Raw genomic sequence first — 20,651 nt, 5'->3', positions numbered from 1 at the left:
GGCAAAGTATTTAGCGGTCTAAACCATTCCTGGGAACATACATTCAATTCTTCAGATGCTTGAGCAAAAGTGCCTACACAGCAATCTGTTAACTTAGGTCGGGGGGGTGGGGGGATTCTTCACAGAAAATATTAATGACTTAAGCTTATAATTAAATAGGTTTCTTGAGTTTTGAACCCTTTTGCTAAATCTTATTGATTAATGTGTCAGACAATTAATATAAGGGGTTGCTGAAATAAGCATAGAAAAAGATGAATTTAAAAAGAAATCAATATTTAAACACACACACACAGTCCAAAGAAGAGCTATTCTATCGGTTCAATGATTATCAGCACTATGTTTTAGTAGAGCGGAGCTCTTCCTAAGGAATATGCAGGACCTGCTTGCCTATTCAGGCAGTGCTGAATTTGGGAGGCAGGTCAAAGAAAGGGTCCCAGAGAAGGTGGATTTGTGCAGAGGTATCATAAGAATGGGCCTTAACTAATAAGCTGGAAGCTAATGGATCGAATACAGTAACAACTGTGAGAATGAACATCTCCTTCTGTTTATTCATATGACTGCTATGAGTTAAAGCCAACTAGATGGCACTGAAAAACAAAATCCCAGACGTCTCTTATTCCATCCACATCAGGATTATAGCCTGGGCAATACTAATGTCTGGGAGTGGATAATTTTTCTGGCGGGGGCTCTCCTATGCATTGTAGAACATGCCGCAGCAGTCAGTCTCTGCACATTAGATACCTCTCTCACCACTGGTGATCATCAAAGATGCCTACAGGTATCACCAAATGTCCCTCGCAGAAGAAAGCCACCTCTTTACTACGACAGTGAACCACTGATGTACTTATGAGGATAAGTCAAAAAATATTGCTACACAATTGGTGTAAAAACCTTCATTAAACAAATATGTCAAGTGGGAAGCTTTTATTTCTTGACATACCCTAAGTCTAGGTTTATACGCTTCAGAAGGTAGTCACTCCATCTCTCTTACCCTCCCCTGAAGAATTCTGCACCATGTCAAAAGAATAGTGTGAGACACTCAAACAGTGTTCCGTTAAGTGTTTTTTTTTTTTTTCAAAATTTGGGGAACAAAAAGAAGTCTGAAGGAGAAGATCAGGAGTGTAGGGCAGATGGGATAGGTTTTCCAGCAAACATGTTTGTAGGGCAGTCCTTGCTACCTTCAAAGATTGAATATTTCTTTCAAGGGGAAAATCTGTTTCAATGAAACTTTCCTAACCTTTTATTCAAGAATGAAAATTTCAAATTTCTTGAAATTCCTCCTATTAAGTAATCCCTGTGTTTTTACAGTGTCCTTGGAGAAAATCTATTATGACTACCCTTGGAATCCAACACATAGTCTCAGCTTCTGAGCTGACCTCTCTCTCTGCCTTGAACTTAACTGACTGAGAAGATCCCGTCACAAGCCTGTGTTTTGGTTGGACTTGGCTCTCTGGATCCTCTTGATAAAGATAAGACGCATCCTAGTTATGATTCATTCCATAAAGCTGTTTTTATTAGCTTCTACCTTGCTTCAAAGACAGATGGAAAGGTCAATTGTATGAGCTCGCTGACTTTTAAACACATTTTGTTTGGGGTCAATCAGTTCATGTGTGGAACTGGAACCTCAGTAGCAATGTCCAAAGTATGTAAAATTGACAGCCGTTACCCTGGTCAAACTTCCGCAAAGACAGATCAGTTTGTACTTTCAGCAGTACAGGGTACTTTCAATATTCTTCTCCAGCATGACAATTCAAATACATTGATTGTTCTCTGATCATCTGTACTCAGTGTCTACCTTTCACATGTGTATAAGGCAACTGAAAATACCATGGCTTGGGTGAAGTGCACTGTGAGAAGAATAAGCATATTTAGCGAGTGTTTTAATATCTGCACCTCCATTAAATGGTCCTTTTTCTAAATTTTAAAAATTTCTAACTTTTCTTAACCCGTGGCCCAGCATGTTCTGACCTTCTCCACAGCTTCAGTCTCGCACAATATTTCTTATGCATCCATCCATTATAATATAATAATGAATTTTTATATAGTTCAATGCTATATCTTTGTATAATATCTTTGTCAACTTTAAAAAAATTGATGAGTATCCAATAGTTATTCGAAGAAGAAACAAAGGCTTAGAATGTTTATACAAATTTCCCAGCATAACACTGCTAAGGACAGCCAGAACATGGAATTACTCCTGGTTTTTATTAACTCTAGAGACCATGCATTGTGTAGTTTATGATAAAGTCTTTCAATGCAATGTTTTCTGGGTTTGTTATAAAAAAACAAAACAAAATAACAAAAACACACAGAGAAAAGATTCTAATACCTCAAAAGCTACATCGCCAAGACTGCAATATCACAAGATCAGAGAGACTGAATACTGTCATTCTAGAATTTGGGGAAAAAAATAATCATATCTACTCTTACAACTCTTACGCGGCACTACAATAAAACAATAAAGGGGAATATAAAACATTAGAATTTGAAAAGAAGAAATTAAACTCTTCCTACTTGTAGGTAATGCATTTGTCTACAAAAATAATCCCTAGGAAACTGTCATAAAACGAGTGAACAAAACCCCCCAAACCTCTTGAAGTACTAAATTCTGCAAGACCACAAGATATATAGCAAGGATTAACATGAACACGTGGGCATCAAAACTAAGAATACAACATAATTTCCTATTGCTATAAAACAAGGAGGAAAAAATAAAGAAATACTGAGGAATAACTCTAACAAATATGTACACATATATAAAAAGGATTTATAAACTTAAAACGATGCAATACTGATAAAAGAGGCACCTCAGAACAAAGTTCGGGCAAGGTCGCAGCCTTGAAAACTCTGTGGAGCATCTGCACGTGTGGGGTTGTCATGAATTGTAATTAATTCAATGGTAACTCATCAAGTAACCAAACAATCAACTTGCAACAATAGAATGTAAGATTATTCTAAAGTTTGAATAGTGAAGTAGAGGAGCTATAATAGCTAAAGCTTTTTTTTCCCCTACCAAAAATAAGTACAGTTGGGTCTACCCGATTTCAATATTTATTAAAAACCTAGAGTCACCGAAGACTCCCTACTAGCACATTGGGAGGAGCCAGATCTTCTAATTGAGAGATTAGCAATTCAAACCTACCCATAACAATTCACAGTCTCTGGTACCCAAAAGAGCAGTTCTACTCTGTGCTCTGGGCCACTGGGCGAGGTTCTCCAGTAACTGCGGAAGTGTGTGGTGCTGGTGGAGAGACACATACATAGGTCAATGGAGAAGAGTAGGGACTATGAAGCATCACAAATTCAATGAGTGAAAAACAGCATTTTTTCAAATAAGAAATTGAAACTACTGGGCCATTAATAGGCTCCTCCCCCCAAAAGAAGAGGAAATAACATGACATAAAATCTTCATACCCAATACAAAACTTATATTAAAACAGGTTACAGATTAAAATATAGACTGAAAATGCACAAAACTGTTAGAACAACAACAGAAAGAGAGAATATCCTCCGGGTTTAAGACCAGGACACAAGTTCTCAAGTGTTTTATGGATCAGGGTTTGGTAAATATGAGCCATAATAAAGAACTAAAAAACAAAAACAAAATGCCATTGAATCGCTGCTCACTCAAAGCAGCCCTCTATGACGCGGTGGAATGACCGCACTGGGTTTTCTGAGACTGTAACTCTTTATAAGAATGTAATGCCTGTCTTTCTCCCACAGAGGGGTAGCAGTGGTAATAATTAGAAACTGTGCTCTATAAACAACCTTACTAGAAGGATTTTAAAAATCAAATATAAGTCACAGGAGAAAATATTTACAAACGACATATCCAACAAAGTGCCAATAGCTAGACTAACCCACTGTTACTGAGTAGATGTTAATTCATAGCAATACTTTACAACAGAGCAGAACTCTCCGATAGAGTTTCCAAGGCTGTGTCTCTCTATGGCAGGATTCTGCCTCAGCCTTCTCCAGTAGAGAGGCTGGTAAATCCAAACCACTGAGCTCCAGTTATAGCCCAGAGCTTAGCCCACCAGACAATCAGTTCTTCTGGATCTAGAATAACTAATATTTCATTAAAGAACTTTAAAACTCATTATTTTAAAATCTAGTTAGAAAATGAGCAAGCACTTGAAGAGTCATTTCACTGAAAGAGCGAAAATGAGGGCAAGTAATTATTCATAGGAAAAGACGCTCAACCTCATCAGTCCACCCACCGTCCTCGATTCGATTCCAACTCCTACTGTGCCTGGAAGCACAAGAGCTCAGCTCTCTCTGGCTGAGGGGCTGATGGATTTGAGCTGTAACTTCCCAGTTAGGGATCTAATGCTTACCCGACAGCGCCACCAAGAAATGCAGATTAAAAACAAGGAATGACAAGATGTCTATCAAAAAGATAGACATTTTGATACCACATATGAAAAAACAAAAAAACTACAGACAACACCAAGTGTTGGGAATGCTGCAGAGAAACTGCTTCACTCACACATGTTGCTGTTGCTGTTATTGCCCGCGAGCTGGGCCTGGCTCACTTCAATCCTATGTACTACAGAATAAAATTCCTTTCAGTCCGTACAATCTCACCGCTGTTCTTATGTCTCCATCCATTGTTGCAGCCACTATGTCAGGCCATATTCTGTTGTATCAATCCATCTTGTTGAGGCCCTTCTTTTTGCTGCCCCTCCCATTTTACCAAATACAATGTCCTTCTCTAGGGACTGATCTCTCCTGACAACATGTCCAAAGTACACGAGGCACAAATCTCGCCATCCTTGCCTCCAGGGAGCATTCCAAAGAGATCTGTTTGTTCTTCAGGCAGCCCAGAGTACTTCCAACACTCTTATAGCCTACACCAGCACAGTAGTTCAAATACATCCATTTTTCTTTGGTCTTCCTTCTTCAGTGATGAATTCTCACGTGTGTACATGGCAATTGAAAAGTAGTGGAAATGTACTTTCATTCTGGAAAGTGGTTGGTCGTTCCTTAAAGTAACTCTGTAACTACCACAAGAACCATAAATTAGAGTCCTGGGCACCTATCCTAATGAGATGACCACAGATTTAACAAGAAGAATATATATGAATGCTCATAGCAGCTTTATTCAGAATAGGCCAACACACACACACACACAAAATCCAGGTACAACCAAATGACAGATTATTACTCAGGAATAAAAAGGTTTGGGCACATACACACAGCCCCTGAGACAAATCTCTAGAGAAGTACTCAGAGTTGGAGGGCGGGGGGAAGGTGGAAGTCTGAAAAGTTACATATGATATGATCCTACTTATTTAACAATATTCAGATGATTACAATATAGCAATGGAGAGCATGCACGATCTTGTCAGAGATTAGAGAGAAAGAGGGGCACAAGGAACGTAGGTGGAAATGTAGTGGGAATGTACTTTCATTCTGGAAAGTGGCCGGGTAGGTCCTTAAAGTAAACTGGTAGTTACCATAAAAACCAGAAATTAGAGTCCTGAGCATTGATGCCCATGAAATGAGCACATGCCTAACAAGCAAAAGCACGAGCATCTATCCTTGTGGTGGTGGACATGCTTTCTCACTTGGCTTCATTCATATCAATATTAAGGGTGAAACTGTACTAGACATTGGGACCATCTTATTGCAGTTGGAAATGATGGTAGTAACATAACCTCTTGTCAATTTGAGAGGATTAAGAGTGAAGGCCTTCCCACGAAGTTGTAACTTGATGACCTCATGTAGAGGTGCTAAGGAGATAAATAGCTCACTGGAGGCAGGATGCAGGCTCATTCACTGTGAGACATCGTAGACAACAAGCCTGATGAAATTATGCTGATGCAGCCAGAGCCCTGGGAGCTGGAGGAGCCACATGGAGACCCCTGCCAGCGCTGAGATGCTCACATTGCCACTTGCACCCACAAGATTTCCCACCCACTGGCCTGAGATCTTCCTGAATTCGGTGTCATTGCATGTGTTTTGTGAGTCTGAAAAGGATTTACTTTAGAGATTGGTATCAGACATATGAGCTAATACATGACTTATGGACTTGAACTGGACTGGGCTGGGATGTTTTCTCCATATTCAAATGATTCTGTATATAAACATATTTCTTATACATATATGAGTCTCCTTGGATTGGTTTCTCTAGTCTACCCGGACTAACACCAAAACTGAATAAAGAGAACATGAGGCCTTTATGTATTATTTCTAATAACTGAATGTAAATCTATAAATGGTCATAATAAAAAAGCTTCATTAAAATTTATGACAGAGAAAAAGTCAGAGTCTGGGGCATCTAGATACATTTTCTAATTGGAAGATCTTAATCCACTATCTCAAATTCCACCCATAATTACCATAGGTCTGTGCAGGATGCCTGGATAATTCCTATATACAGGGAAGGCTTCAGTGTAGACTCTACAGGCCCTCATTTATATGCAAAATCAGCAACCATATTTAATCATAGCAACACATCTGTATCTGTTAAACCAGACCATAATAGGTTTATGTTATTTTCTGGTCATCTATTTAAAAATGTTACTTAATTTCACTTGGCACAAGTTTCTGCCCTCCCAAATAGATGTTAAGATCTTTTGAATGGCGTCCACGTATTTACCATGATCCTGTTATTTTGGAATCATGGAATTGATTGAAGACAGTTGCTCCTGAAAAGCATCGTCAGGAGAGACGAGTCCCTGGAGAGCACATGCTTTTGGCTAAAGTAGATGGTCAGCAAAAAGAGTAGATCGTGGGTGACATGGACTGCTACCATGGCTGCCCCAATGAGCTAAAACAAAGTAATGTTTGTGAGGGTGGAACAGGACCAGGCAGTGTTTGGTTCCATTGGACATAAGATTACAAGGAGTCAGGACTGATTTGATGGCACTGAACAGCAAGACCAACAACAAGCTAAAGAAAACAAATAGACGCATTGCAAGCTCTTGAGTGAGGCACTGGTGCAGTACTTGAATGATTCATGAAGAAGAACCTCTGCTTCTGGAAGATTCCTTTGGTTTTTATTACACAGCATTGAAGCCTAGCTACAACACAGTACCTGAGAGTAGAAATGTCTGCGCATGTCAGAGAGGTGCTTTCAGGCTATCACAACACATGCTTAGCTTAAAATCCATATTACGAAGTCGCAGTTTCTGTGCTGTTATAGAATGAAGCCTGGCTAACCAGGAGGCAGACCTCGCACAAAGTGAGCAGAAAAGCATTGCCTAACTACCCAAGATCTCCAGAGGGATTTCCTATAACGCTGAAATCGCCGAACAAGGCAAAGCAGATTGGTGAAATTCTGGGCATTTGGAGAAGTGTGAGATGAAAGAATGCTTATGGTTTGAGAATTTCACAAGCAGTATATGTAGTGCAGTGAAGAGCAAAGAGAGATATTTATGCAATTAAAACATGAAGTTGTACACAACCTAAGCTATTACTTAGAGAAATCCCCGAGTTACTGGAACATCTTCCTTTGAAATATTTTAATGACTCCAGCAGCTCTCCTCCCAGTCTTTTCATGGTTATTTTTATCATAAAAAGGCTAAGCCAGCTCACCTTCCAAATGCACGACACCAATCAGGGAAGCAGGCCCAGAGCATCCCCAGTGGAAGATTATTCAGACTATTGATTGTGTTTAAGATGCCATACTGAGCTATTTAACAGTACTTATTTGCAAAAGTCTCCTCTGATTGTCACTTCACCCCAGTTACCCAGTAAATGAAAGCGCACATTTCAGGGAAAGTTTATATGAAATCTTATAACTGAAATGAAATTCCATTTACAGTATGGAAAACAATGGATGGCATTTAATTACCTAAAGAAAAATGCTTTACAAAGCAGATTATTATAAAACAAACCCACTGCCATCTGTGAGATCACAACTCACAGGGGCTTTATAGGACAGACCAGAACTGCTCCATAGAGCTTCAATGACTGTACATCTTTACCAGAAGACAGAGCCTCATCTTTCTCCCAAAGAGCGACATGTGAGTTTGAACTGCCAAGCCAAGCACACATTCCACAGTACGAATGGGCTCCTTCCGTACCACCAGGGCTTCCAGCTAAGATATATTGGGACCTTTGGCAACATCAAGGACTAGAAGGGCATGATTCTAGAAAGTCCTGTGACTTCCTAAGCCAGCAGACAGTGTGATTTCAAAGCTTAGTCAAGGGTCACCATCCCACTTGTCATTTTCTCCCCATGGCTTTTTCCCTGGGAACTTTGATGCCGCCATGGCTAAACTGCGCAGCTGCTAAACAAGAGGTTGGGGCTTCGAAGCTACCAGCAGCTCTGTAGGAAACATATTTATAGCTTTGCAAACTCTGTAGGGCAGTTCTCTTCTGCCCCGGAATGTTGATACACATCGGAGTAGATTAGACAGCTGTAGGATTTGGGGGGTTTGTTGGTTTGCATGTTCCACATCTGTTCCCTCCTTCTCACCTGTTATCTGGTTGTGGTTGGGGGAAGCCTTTTTGAGCAACTTGAGGGAAAGTAACTGGATGCTGCTTAGCCAGGACCAACCCCGGTGCCTGCAGACGGGACACCATGGTTGGTCAAGTGGCACCGCAGTCAAAAAGAAGGCCATGTAAGAGAGGGGTCCACACAGCGGCTGCCTCAATGGACTCAGACACAGTGACAAAGGTGAGGATGGTGCGGGACTGGGCAGTCACTATGGACAACATAGAGGCGCCGGACAATAAACTCCCCCTCTTTACACATCTATTTATCTACGTTTTATCTTTATGGATGATGAATGATTCAGTGCTATCGAATCTATGTCTCATACACCTACGTGATTTATCACCCTATCCCAGGGAAGGTAACATTTAGCTGATATGCTGTATACCTCACAGAGGCCCAACAAGCATACAATAATACTTGGAGGTCGGTTTTCCTTCGTTCTGTCTGTTCTTTTACTACTTTGTTTTCACGACTCCCTGTTTGCCCCTCCCCGCCCCCCCCCCCCCCACAACTTTGTAAAATGGTCACTCCCATAAGATGTCTCTTCCCAGTCCTCCACACCTGGAATCTGGTGAGGAATCATTCCCGGGGTTGCATTGTATTGTATAACATTCTTGACTAAGACAGGGTCTGTCTCTGGTGGCCTTGATCTAAGAGCACATACTCTTTTTTAAGGACTGGCGGTGAAGCGTGAGGACAATGTCAAGCACCAGCTGTGGCTTAACTGCGTGGCGAGCCTTCAGGAAAAGACTGTTGGGTCAAGCCTTGGACTGGTCCCCAAGAGGTCCATGCTCTTCACCCACCAGGCAGTTCGCCGGAGAAAAGAGAAGCTATCAGCTTCCATAACAACTAATCTTGGACAGTTGGAGGTGGAGTTCTACTCTGCTCCCTAGGGTGGCTATGAGTTGGAGGCTATGACCTGAGCAGCAGGGGGTCGGTGGGGTTTTCAGACAACAGAAAGGCCCCTGGATAACAACAACTGAGGCAAGAAGAGGGATGTCAGATCTGCAAGTGCAAGGACCTGGCTCTGACAAAAACTCGAACAACATTTAAAGAGGATTCCTTCCCCAGAGACTGACCATAAAACAAACCAACAGCCTCTGCCGCTGACATTTTCATGTCATCCTGTGACACCCTGCGAAGAGAATTCACTGCAGCCAACTCAGGCTTGATGCCACCCGTCACAGAAAGCAGACACTTACTGCCTTTACCTAAAGTCTGTCGATGTTGGTGGTGAAGGGCTCCGACTCACAGCGATCTGATCCCATGAGCACAAAACAAAAAACACGCCCTGGTTCGGCACCATTTTCTCAACTGTTGCCACATTTGAGCCCACTGTTACAATCAATGTGTCCGTCTAGCTCATTGAGGCGCTCCTCTTTGTCACTGACCCTCTACCAAGCACGATGCCCTTTTTTGAGGTCTAGTTCTCATAATCTGTCCAAAGCACTTGAGATGGAGTCTAAGCTTCTTAACGCCAAAGACATGCTGACTGTACTTCCCACAGGACAGAGGGTCGTTCTTCTGGTAGTCCGTGGTTTAATTAAGATTCTTTACCAGTATCAGACTTTGAGAGCATCATTCTTATTTGGTCTTCCTGTTCCACTGCTCAGCTTTTGCATGCTTCAGTATGATTAAAAATACTATAGCAAATGAAAATACCAATAGGTTGTCAAGAGCATCATTAAGTACAGAGCAGACAGAGATGGCTTGCCATGGTCACCACGCTGATGGTCCCACATAGAGTATGAAGAACCTCAGTCTGTGTGTTTGCCTAGTGACATAGGGGGCCATGGGAGTAAGTAGCCCAAAGTACTGGTGTTACTAATTTTCACTGCTTGGAAATTCTTGACTTCACATACAAAGATAGATAAAAAGAATGTGTTAACATTTTATTAGTAGCTGTTGCTGCAAAAGAAGAGGTTACTAGAAGGTAAATAAATATTTGCTAGAGTGTCTCCCCTGCTGTGGTTATGAGATCCTCCCAGGCAGACATACATAGTTCTTATTCTCTATCATTACATAAAGTAGTTTCCTAAGAAGAATATTTATATGACTGAAATAATTAGATAAAAGATTGGAATTTATTTTAAGCTCAAATGCGAAAGCTCACAGAAATGTAAAACCTATGCAAGAGGCTGCCATCAATTAAAAGGCTGCCTTTCCCTTTCCTCTGTCATTGGAACTATTTTGGTGGAAAGTTTCATACACTTTAATTTAAGTTATAAGGGAGAAAAGGGATAGAATGACACCAAAATAGTGGTTGCTTGCTGTGCAAACCAAGATATTAATTCCATATAGAGATAAATATGATATAATTTAGAACTCTCAGAATCAATTTTGCCATATCAGTGCTCAATGGAATATTGAGTTTGTCTAGGGATCAGAAGACGATGATTATTTAGGTTTCGTTGTTAGTTAAAACCCAACACTTGCTAGTTTTATTAACATCTCTACGCTTTTTCCAATACTAGGGATATATTTATTTTAATTAATTAAATAAATGAGTAAGGGATGTGTGTACATATGTATATATGTATGTATGTATGGATGGATGGATGGATGGGTGGAGTTAAGAGCTTGAGTTTTAGAGAGCAGCAAATGCTTTATGCAATTCCCGCTTTTGTAGAAGTATGATCTTGGGGGGATTATTTTCAGTACGTCTTATTTTCCTCATTGCTGCACGGGTATAATAATAGGACTACTTGAAGGGATTGTAAAGAAATAGAAGAGGCCATGCATAGTAGCATAATGGCCTTCTCAGGGTGCTTAGTAAGTAACACAAGGTAAGCATTCAATTTATTTTACCTATTAGTGTGAAAAATCACATCCAAATGAGGACAGTGGAGTCATTTCTAAGTTAGCTGCTAATAAATATCGGCATCTTCGTTGGAAATGTATGGTTCCTTATAGCAGCAGAGTTTTCACATAATGTTAACGAATGCTTCCCGGACTTGGAGGTCCCTCCAGCTAATGGCCGACCTACTTATTTGGAAGGGAGCTGCAATAATCTGGCCTTTACAAAGGCTCTGTTTTCCTGGACAGAGGAAATTGCCTAATTGCTAGTTTGGACATTGCTATAGAATGTTTTCAATTATATCAAAGTACTACAATCCTTAGTATAGCTAATTGGTTCATTTTTATTTAGCTTTATCCTCATTGCTATGGTTTCACATATCCAGGAAAACGTAATAATATATTTTATAAGATATATTTTAAAAGGACTACTATTAATAATCATAATTTAGGGTATCAATTTAAGATGAATTTAAAAGAAATGATACAAATAAGATAATAATAAAATATGAGTAAGACAGTGGAATTTTAGTTTGTATTCCCAAAAATTTTACTGGCAAAACTTAGCAATGGCCATAGCAGCTCTGACTATATAGTGCCCAGTGATACGAAACTCAGATATTTCCTCAGAAAAGGGGGTAACAGGATGTTAAAAGCTTGAAGAAAAGTTCACACTTAGAATGGATACGACTATTAAGAATAGGAAGAAGGGAAGACGCCATGTGAATGTGCGAGCTGCAATCAAAGATCTGAAAGATTGTTATGGTGGAGAGAAGACATAGCATGTTCTCAGACCATTGAAAATGGACCACTAAGTGGAATTCACAAATAGAGGGGCTCAGAAAATGGAGGGAGAATAGGTGGGGAGAAGACTGCTTAACTCTGCAGGATTCCAGCTGACACAGGATCACCTGGTGTCTGTGTCAATGAGGTGTGATTGCTAAATCTATGTGATGATGAATTATTACGAACACTTGTATACTTTTATTTTTCTGATTACATGCTTCAGGAACATTAGGCAATGGAGCTTAATATCTTTCTGTACTTAATATCGTTGGATCTGTAAAAAAAGAGGTGCTAGATGGGGAGTGACCCTAGTACATGAGGATCCTTTCTAAGTGTCATAATACTGGGAATGTAGGTTTTGTGATTTTCGCGCCCTTAGTAACAGCATCGATTTTGCCACCTATAAAGTGCTGGTGTTGAATTAAGATGACTTTACAGAACACCCCCACAATAAATGTTTGCATAAAATGTTAGCATTGTTAATGTCCAGTTTCTGAGAACACAAAACACATGAGGTAAACTATCAAGCAAGATAACATGTTTATATTCCAACCATTTTTCTGGTCATTAAAGCTTACATGGTTTTATTCAAGATAAATGGAGAGCGATGAGTGTTTGAAAAACTTTCCCAAGCATATATTTTATATTGCTAATAAGAATTTCATCTAAGTTATGCCTGGTACCTGCACACATCAGTATTAGTTAATAATCTAAAGTAATAAATATAGAGTTCATGTTTCAGGAAGATGGAAATTTCATTAGGACTCTATTTCCATTGTCAATTATTAAATAATTCACTTGAGTGTTTTCTTCTCCTAACCTATTCAAGACAAAACCTTCTCAGATGAAGGGCACATTCTTCGTTATGCATGAGAGGATTCTGAAGTAAAAAACACCAAAGCCCTTTTCATATGCTGAAGATTTCCTAAAGATTATATCTGAATAATAATGTTACAATATTTTTTGTTGTGAGAAAAGAGCTTAGATCTTCATAAATGGCAAATGAGTAGAGAATAAAATATGGCAGGGAATGTGGAAAAACAATTTTAGTTTCCTAATAACAAAGATCAAGCACTATTGAGCATTCAATAGCTTTTATATCTGCATGTTATTTTGCAGTAATTTCAATATTAACTCCCATTTAGTAAATCACATTGGCCTAGCAGTCACACAGGAATTTTGGTTGTGGTTCTGATCACTGACTTTCAGAGAGGAAATCTCTCAGAGAACACAGTGAAACATCAGCAGAACCTGAGAGCAAATCCCAGGTGACCTTTCATGTCACTGCAGTCAGTCGGCCACTGGAGATCCCCTTGCAGAGGGGTCTAGGGGAGGAGATGAGTCAATCAGGGTGCAATGTAGCACCATTGAAGAATACAGCTTTCCTCCAGTTCCTAAATGCTTCATCTGCCCCGCCCACCCCACCCCCCGCCCCGCCAACTATCATGATCTGAATTCTGCCTTGCAAGTCTGGATAGAGCAGAGGTTGTACACTGGTGCATATAGGAGCTGGAGACACAGGGAATCCAGAGTGAATGATCCCTTCAGGACCAGAGGTGTGAGTGGCGATACTGGGAGGGTAGAGGAAGAGGCAGTTGGAAAGAGGAAACCAATTACAAGGATCTATGAGTGACCTCCTCCCTGAGGGACGGACAACAGAAAAGGGGGTGAAGGGAGACATCAGACAGGGCAAGATATGACAAAGTAATGATTTATAAATTATCAAGGGCTCCTGAGGGAGGGGGAGCAGGGTGGGAGGGGGGGAAAAGAGGACCTGATGCAAAAGGGTTTAAGTGGAGAGCAAACGCTTTGAAAATGATGAGGGCAAAGAATGTACAGATGTGCTTTACACAATTGATGTGTGTATGGATTGTGAGAAGAGTTGTAGGAGCCCCTAATAAAATGTTTTTAAATTTAAAAAAAAGAGAAAGAAAGGCTTCTCTGGCGATGTGCTTCCATCAAATACTTGTACAATTAAAAAAAGAAAAGGTGAAAATTTTTCTGATTATTTGCAATCCATATCATCGACTTCAAAAAGGATTCCACCATCTTTGTTGAATCAATAACAAAGCATAATGAAGCATCCCTATGAATAACTCTAAACTCTGGAACTATTGTGGGATAAGCTTTGAATTGCTAACCTCTAGATCTGCAGTTCAAACCTACCAGCCAACCCCGGGAAGAAAGATGAGGTTTTCCATTTTGTTAACATTTACCACCTGGAAATGGTTATCTAGTTGCTATGAGTAGAAATGGACTCAATGGTAGTAGGTTTGGTTTGGCTATCTGAGGGAGGGTGGTGGTGCAGTGGTTTAATCATTGCATTTTTCACTTAAAAGTTAGTGGTTCATACCCACCCCTCAGTCTGTGGGAGAAAGATGTGCCAATCTGTTTTGTAAAGGTTTATGGTCTCAGAAACACTATGGGGCAGTTCTATTCTGTCGTATAGAATCACCCCCTACAAGATGGAATTGACAGAACAGCAATGGTCTCCCTTGCCCCTGCTAATATTAGCATCAAGAGTCTTGTTGGCATAGAGGGGAAAGCACTCAGCTACCATCAGAATGCTTTAAACACACCAGCCCTAGGAGAAAGATGTGGCAACCTGCTTTCATGAAAAGGTATAGCTTTGGAACCCTAACCAAACTCTAACCCTAATCCTAACCCTAAACCTAAATACCCTAACCCTAACGCCATCCCTAACAACCCTAACAATAGCTCTAACCCTAACAACCTTAAACCTAACAACTCTAACTCAAAGCCTCACCCTAGCCCTAAGTCTAACCTTAACCCTTACCCTAACAACCCTACCCCTATCACTAATGCAAAAAACCCTAACCCTAACTCCAACCCTAACACTAACCCTAACTAAAACGCTAACCCTAACCCTAACCCTAAGTCTAACAATCCTAACCCTAACACTAACCCTAAAGCCCCGAACACTAACCATAATACTAACAACCCTAACACACCCTAATACAACAATCCTAAACCTACTGTATGGGTCTGCTATGGTAGGAACAAGAAGCAGGATAGGAACAAGCTCAAGGTTGTAGGGCATACAGTCTTCTGGCCAGGGGACCAGACAACCTGGCAAAGCGCCTGACCAGTGCCAATGGTCCATACATCATCTGTGCCAGCTAAGTTGAGCATAGGCCACTAGAGTGTAGGTCACTTGGCTGGAGGGCACCTCATAACAACTGGCATCAAATGGTTGGGGGATAGTTGGGGGATGCTGTCTGCTGAGTGGTTGCCGGGTGGATCTGGGGTGAGGTCCCATGGAGAGAGGTGGCCCTGTCCAAGGGATGAGGCTTAATAATGGGAGAGGCAGCCCAGCATGAGAGAGAGAGTAAGTCCAGGTTGGAGAAAAACAGGTGCATGTCTGTTGAGGGGAGGGGAGGGAGGGCTGACCGCCAGGTGTGGGGAGGAGTGACTGAGGATGCTTTTGAGGACATTAGGTGTGGAATGTCTTTAGTAGTGTGCAGTGTGTGGGCAACATTGAACTTGGGTGTCTAGGGTATCCCAGGAACCCAGGATGGGGCACTGAATCCTGGATCTTCAGGGCACAAGGCATGCTCAGAGGCTGCATCGGTGAGACCCCATGAAGGAACTGCACTGGATGAACTGGACTCTACCTCAGACTCACCTGTAACTTGAGGACCCAAGTTGGTAAATAGATGGTGTCTGAGGAAGTAGAAGACAGCAGTACCAAGAGTGGTGCACTGTTTGGTTAGCAAAAAACCAAGTTTTTGCTACATCAATGCCCTCTATGCTGTATTAAGATATGTATTTTTCTAGCAATTGCATGATGGTCCTTCTGTTATATTTTGCTTACATTTGTTCAAATAGCATGTACCAGTAGGGACGCCTTCTTGCAGTTGTGTTATTTGTTTTTCTCTTTTTGATAACTGAAACCCAGGGACTTTGAGCCTTTGGGGAAAGCAAAGACAACAAGGGTTTTGGGGGAGGGTCATTTAGAGGGGTGTGGGGAGATAAAAGGGAGATGATGTCAAGGTGTCCAGGAAGGAAAACTATGTTTGGAGACAGATTATGGTAGCAGTTGTACAATTCTGTGTGACATGACTGGACTATGGACTGATATGACATATGTATTAACTCCAAAGGGACAGTAAATTAAAAGAAACAAACAAACAAACATCAAGCAAAAAAGCCTAGATCAAGGAATGGGTTTTATATTCCCACTAAAACCTAGCGCCGACTTAAAAACAATTAGTTCTTACATCATGGCTCTGCTTGATGCTCGCCCTCAGGGAATGAACACAAGAGATACAGCACTATAGCAAAATGTGGTGAAGAATGTAGATGGTGCCTGGCGATCAGATAAAACTGTGTCTGGGGTCTTAAAGGCTTGACTCCAAACAAGCAGCCATCTAAGCAAGATGTCAACTAAGTCCACATGGAAGAAGCACACCATCATCACTCACTAAAGGAGTATCATCCATATAAACTGATGTTGAAGGAGGTTTTAGTATCAGAGCCTAAATTGTGAGAATCTGGTGTGCAAAAGCCAACAGTTGACACTGGGAGGTCAAGATTCATCTGTGGAACTACAAAGGACATAAGTCTCCAGCCAACCCCCCCTGTCTAAAATGGATGGGAGGAAAGCAGTCTCTAAACAGAAAGCTTGGGAGAGAGGAGTATAGAAGATCAAAGGCATCAGTATGACTTGTATAGCTAAGGTCAGTAAATCCCCGTATGATGCAGGCTGGACCTGAGGTGGTTTCCAAAATTTTCTGTATTTTTTTGCATTGTTTGGTTTGGTTTTCGTTTGTTCATATTAGAGCATATCTCTGAGGTGTTATGTCATTGGGGTCACCCTCTTGAAGCTGTATCAGGTGGTTTTCCATTTTTCAGTACATGAAACCCAGAATTGGTGAACCTATAGGGGCAGCAAGAAGAATGATGGTTTTTCTTGGGGGGAGGGGCTACTGTGTGGTGGTTGGGGTAAAAGGGAGATGATATCAAGAAGTCTATGTAGAAAAAGAATGTTTGGAGATTGATTGTGATAGTAATTATACAATTCTACTTGACATGATTGAAATATGGAATGCTATATGTATGAAACCCCAGTTTATAATTACAAAATAGATGAAAACTGGAAAAAAATAGATGTTGAAATAATTTTTAAATAGCATATTTTAAAGTATAATCTTAAAAGTAGAGGGTAAGAGAAAAAGCGGAAGCATGTCAAGAGCTGGAAAGACACAGCGGCTGCAGCAATGAGCACAAACACACAGCGAACGGTCACGTGGGAGCAGCCTGATGGCATTTTGTTCTGTTAAACAAGGGTTGCTATGAGTTGGACCCGACTCAAGGGCGCCTAGTGGTACAAATACTGTCTTGAACTAATTCACGCTTCATGCTAAAGGTAGACTGCTAAGATAGGAAAGCACTTATGAAACAATGGCATTGCCAAAAAGCATATTGTCCATCTTTTTTTCAATGAAAAAATAAAACACTACATTTTTTTCAGTATGTCTTTTTATTGACTGAATAGCATCGCCCAAAATATGCGTCAATTTTGCTAGGCCATAATTCCTCAATATTATGTAACGAAGTTATATTCTGTGATTTTATAGAGTTATCCTGCTATAAAGCCTAATTTCTATGATGTTAATAAGGCAGGATTAGATACAATCATGTTAATGAGTCAGGATACAATCTACTAGATTAAGTTGTATTTTGAGTCAATCTCTCTGGAGCCAGGAGGAGTCACATCCTTTGGACCACTGTCTCTTCACTAAGAACTTCCTAGACCCAAAGTAAAATGGATGACCACACATCAGAAGATCTATAAGGGATACTGAGCCCACAGATGATGAAAAAAGAAAAAAAACGTTCTGCAACAGCTGATAGAAGGAAAATATTCCCCATATATTTAGTGCTCTGCATTTGGAAATCGTGCCTACTAGATTTGAAAATAAATTTGGTATAGCCATCCACTTGCGACAGTTCTGTTAAAGCAACACTACATAACTGAGACATGCCCCCAAATAAATTTTGAAATATGTCTAAGAAATGTAGAAACAAACGATTTAATGCACTATTTAACAAACATTTTGTTTTGCTCCTAAGCACTTCCAATTTTTCTCTAGTTCAATTGGGAAAGGGCCACAGCAGTGAATTTTAAGTTAGTTATGCAATGGAAAGAGCTGAGACTTAGGATTTGCCTGAAGTGGGTTAGACCACAAAGCAGCTATGTATTCTTGAACAACTCTCTTAAACCAACCAGGTATTTATTTCTCATTCTTCAAATGGGCATAAAGAGTATATTATTTAGCAGGAGTTCTATGAAGATGAAATGAAATATTTTAACTTAAAAAGATGTACTCTAGATACCTAATGGACTACATTGATTTTTTAAAAAACATTTTATTAGGGGCTCATACAACTCTTATCACAATCCATACATATACATTCATCAATTGCATAAAGCACATCTGTACATTCTTTGCCCTAATCATTTTCTTAATTTTTTCCTTTTCTTTTTTTACATTTTATTAGGGGCTCATACAACTCTTATCACAATCCACACATATACATACATCAATTGTATAAAACACATCCGCACACTCCCTGCCCCAATCATTCTCAAAGCATTTACTCTCCACTTAAGCCCTTTGTATCAGGTCCTCTTTTTTTCCCCTCCCTCCCCACTCCCCCCTCCCTCATGTGCCCTTGGTAATTTATACATTGTTATTTTGTCATATCTTGCCCTATCCGGAGTCTCCCTTCCCCCACTTCTCTGCTGTCCATCTCCCAGGGAGGAGGTCACATGTGGATCCTTGTAATCAGTTCCCCATTTCCAACCCACTCACCCTCCACTCTCCCAGCATCGCCCCTCACACCCTTGGTCCTGAAGGTATCATCCACCCTGGATTCCCTGTGCCTCCAGCTCCCATATGTACCAGTGTACAACCTTTGCCCTATCCAGTCCTGCAAGGTAGAATTTGGATCATGGTAATTGGGGGGAGGAAGCATCCAGGATCTGGGGGAAAGCTGTGTTCTTCATCGGTACTACCTCGCACCCTGACTGACCCATCTCCTCTCCTAAACCCCTCTATGAGGGGATCTCCAGTGGCCGACACTTGAGCCTTGGGTCTCCACTCTGCTCTTCCCCCTTCATTCAATATGGTATATATACATATATATTATATATATACACACACTCTCATATATATATACATATCTTTTTTTTGTGTGTGCATAATGCCTTTTACCTGGTCCCTTTGGCACCTCCTGATCACACTGGCTGGTGTGCTTCTTCCATGTGGACTTTTTGCTTCTGAGCTAGATGGCCACTTGTTCACCTTCAAGCCTTTAAGACCCCAGACACTATCTCTTTAGATAGCTGACTACCATCAGCTTTCTTTGCCACATTTGCTTATGCGCCCATTTGTCTTCAGCGATCCTATCATGGAGGTGTGCAGCCAATGATATGATTTTTTTGTTCTTTGATGCCTGATAACTGATCCCTTCAGGACCACTCGATCACACAGGCTGGTGTGTTCTTCCATGTGGGCTTTGTTGCTTCTGAGCTAGATGGCCGCTTGTTTATCTTCAAGCCTTTAAGACCCCAGTCACTATCTCTTTTGATAGCTGGGCACCATCAGCTTTCTTCACCACATTTACTTGTTCACTCACTTTGGCTTCAGCAGTTGTGTCGGGAGAGCGAGCATCATAGAGTACCAATTTAATAAAAGAAAGTATTCATGCATTGAGGGAGTGCTTGAGTAGAGGCCCAAGGTCCTTCCACCACCTTAATACTAAACCTATAAATGTAGACACTTAGATCTATTTCCCCATCCTCATATATATGTTTGCATGTACATGACTTAGTCTAGACCTCCATAAATGCCCCTTGACTCCCAGCTCCTTCCTCCATCTCCCATGACTTTCCTCCTGCCCCACTACCATGCTCCATCCCCACCTGGGCTACAGCTATACCTCTTCTCTATGCAAGCTTACCCTTGATCATTCCCTACCAGGCCTGCCACTGCCCCCTCACTACCATTTTGGGTCCCATGTTGTTCCCTTGTCCCTGTGTTTGTTAACACCACTCCCTTACCCCCCTACCCCTCCCCTACCCCAAATCCCCCCGGAACTGTCTTTCCCATTGTTTTTCCTCCAGATAGTTCATCCAGCCTGTCCTATTCAGACAGACCTGTGGAGTCACTAACATGCACAAAACCAAGACAGAGGAAAACAAAGCAACAGTATGCAACCAGACAACAAAACAACAAAAACAAACCACTGACAAAGAACAAAACAAAACACTTCACAAAAGAAAAGTCTGTAGTTTGTTCAAGGATTGTTTGCTGGCCCTTAGGAGCATTGATTTTTTATATTAGTTATATTTTCAATATTTCCAGAGCAATAATTATCTATCAAAATTTGCTTTACTCAATTGGACCCAAACTCAACATCCTAAAAGAGGCCAGTCTTTTTTTCTAAGACAATGGCCTTTCTTTAGTCACCCGTTTGGTTTGGAGCTGATCTAACCTCTGTGGCAGAAAAATCAACTATTTATGATCAAAAGGACAGAATTTACTCAGTGATAAAGCTCAGCAGGTTAGACAAACACAAGGAACAGGAAACA

General features: G+C 40.8%; 1 protein-coding gene and 1 pseudogene across 1 annotated transcript in view; one reads left to right on the top strand and one right to left on the bottom strand.

The window, feature by feature from the left end:
• KCNH7 (potassium voltage-gated channel subfamily H member 7) overlaps positions 1 to 20,651 on the bottom strand; it is a 503,315-nt gene that overhangs the window by 288,472 nt on the left and 194,192 nt on the right. The window lies entirely within an intron of this gene.
• LOC142424728 (UAP56-interacting factor-like) overlaps positions 1 to 20,651 on the top strand; it is a 53,155-nt pseudogene that overhangs the window by 21,635 nt on the left and 10,869 nt on the right.

The sequence above is a fragment of the Tenrec ecaudatus genome, chromosome 13 (genome assembly GCF_050624435.1).
Source record: "Tenrec ecaudatus isolate mTenEca1 chromosome 13, mTenEca1.hap1, whole genome shotgun sequence".
In the NCBI taxonomy this organism is placed as follows: domain Eukaryota; kingdom Metazoa; phylum Chordata; class Mammalia; order Afrosoricida; family Tenrecidae; genus Tenrec; species Tenrec ecaudatus.
Note: the sequence above shows the minus strand (reverse complement) of the source record. Positions and strands in the feature narration are given on the sequence as shown.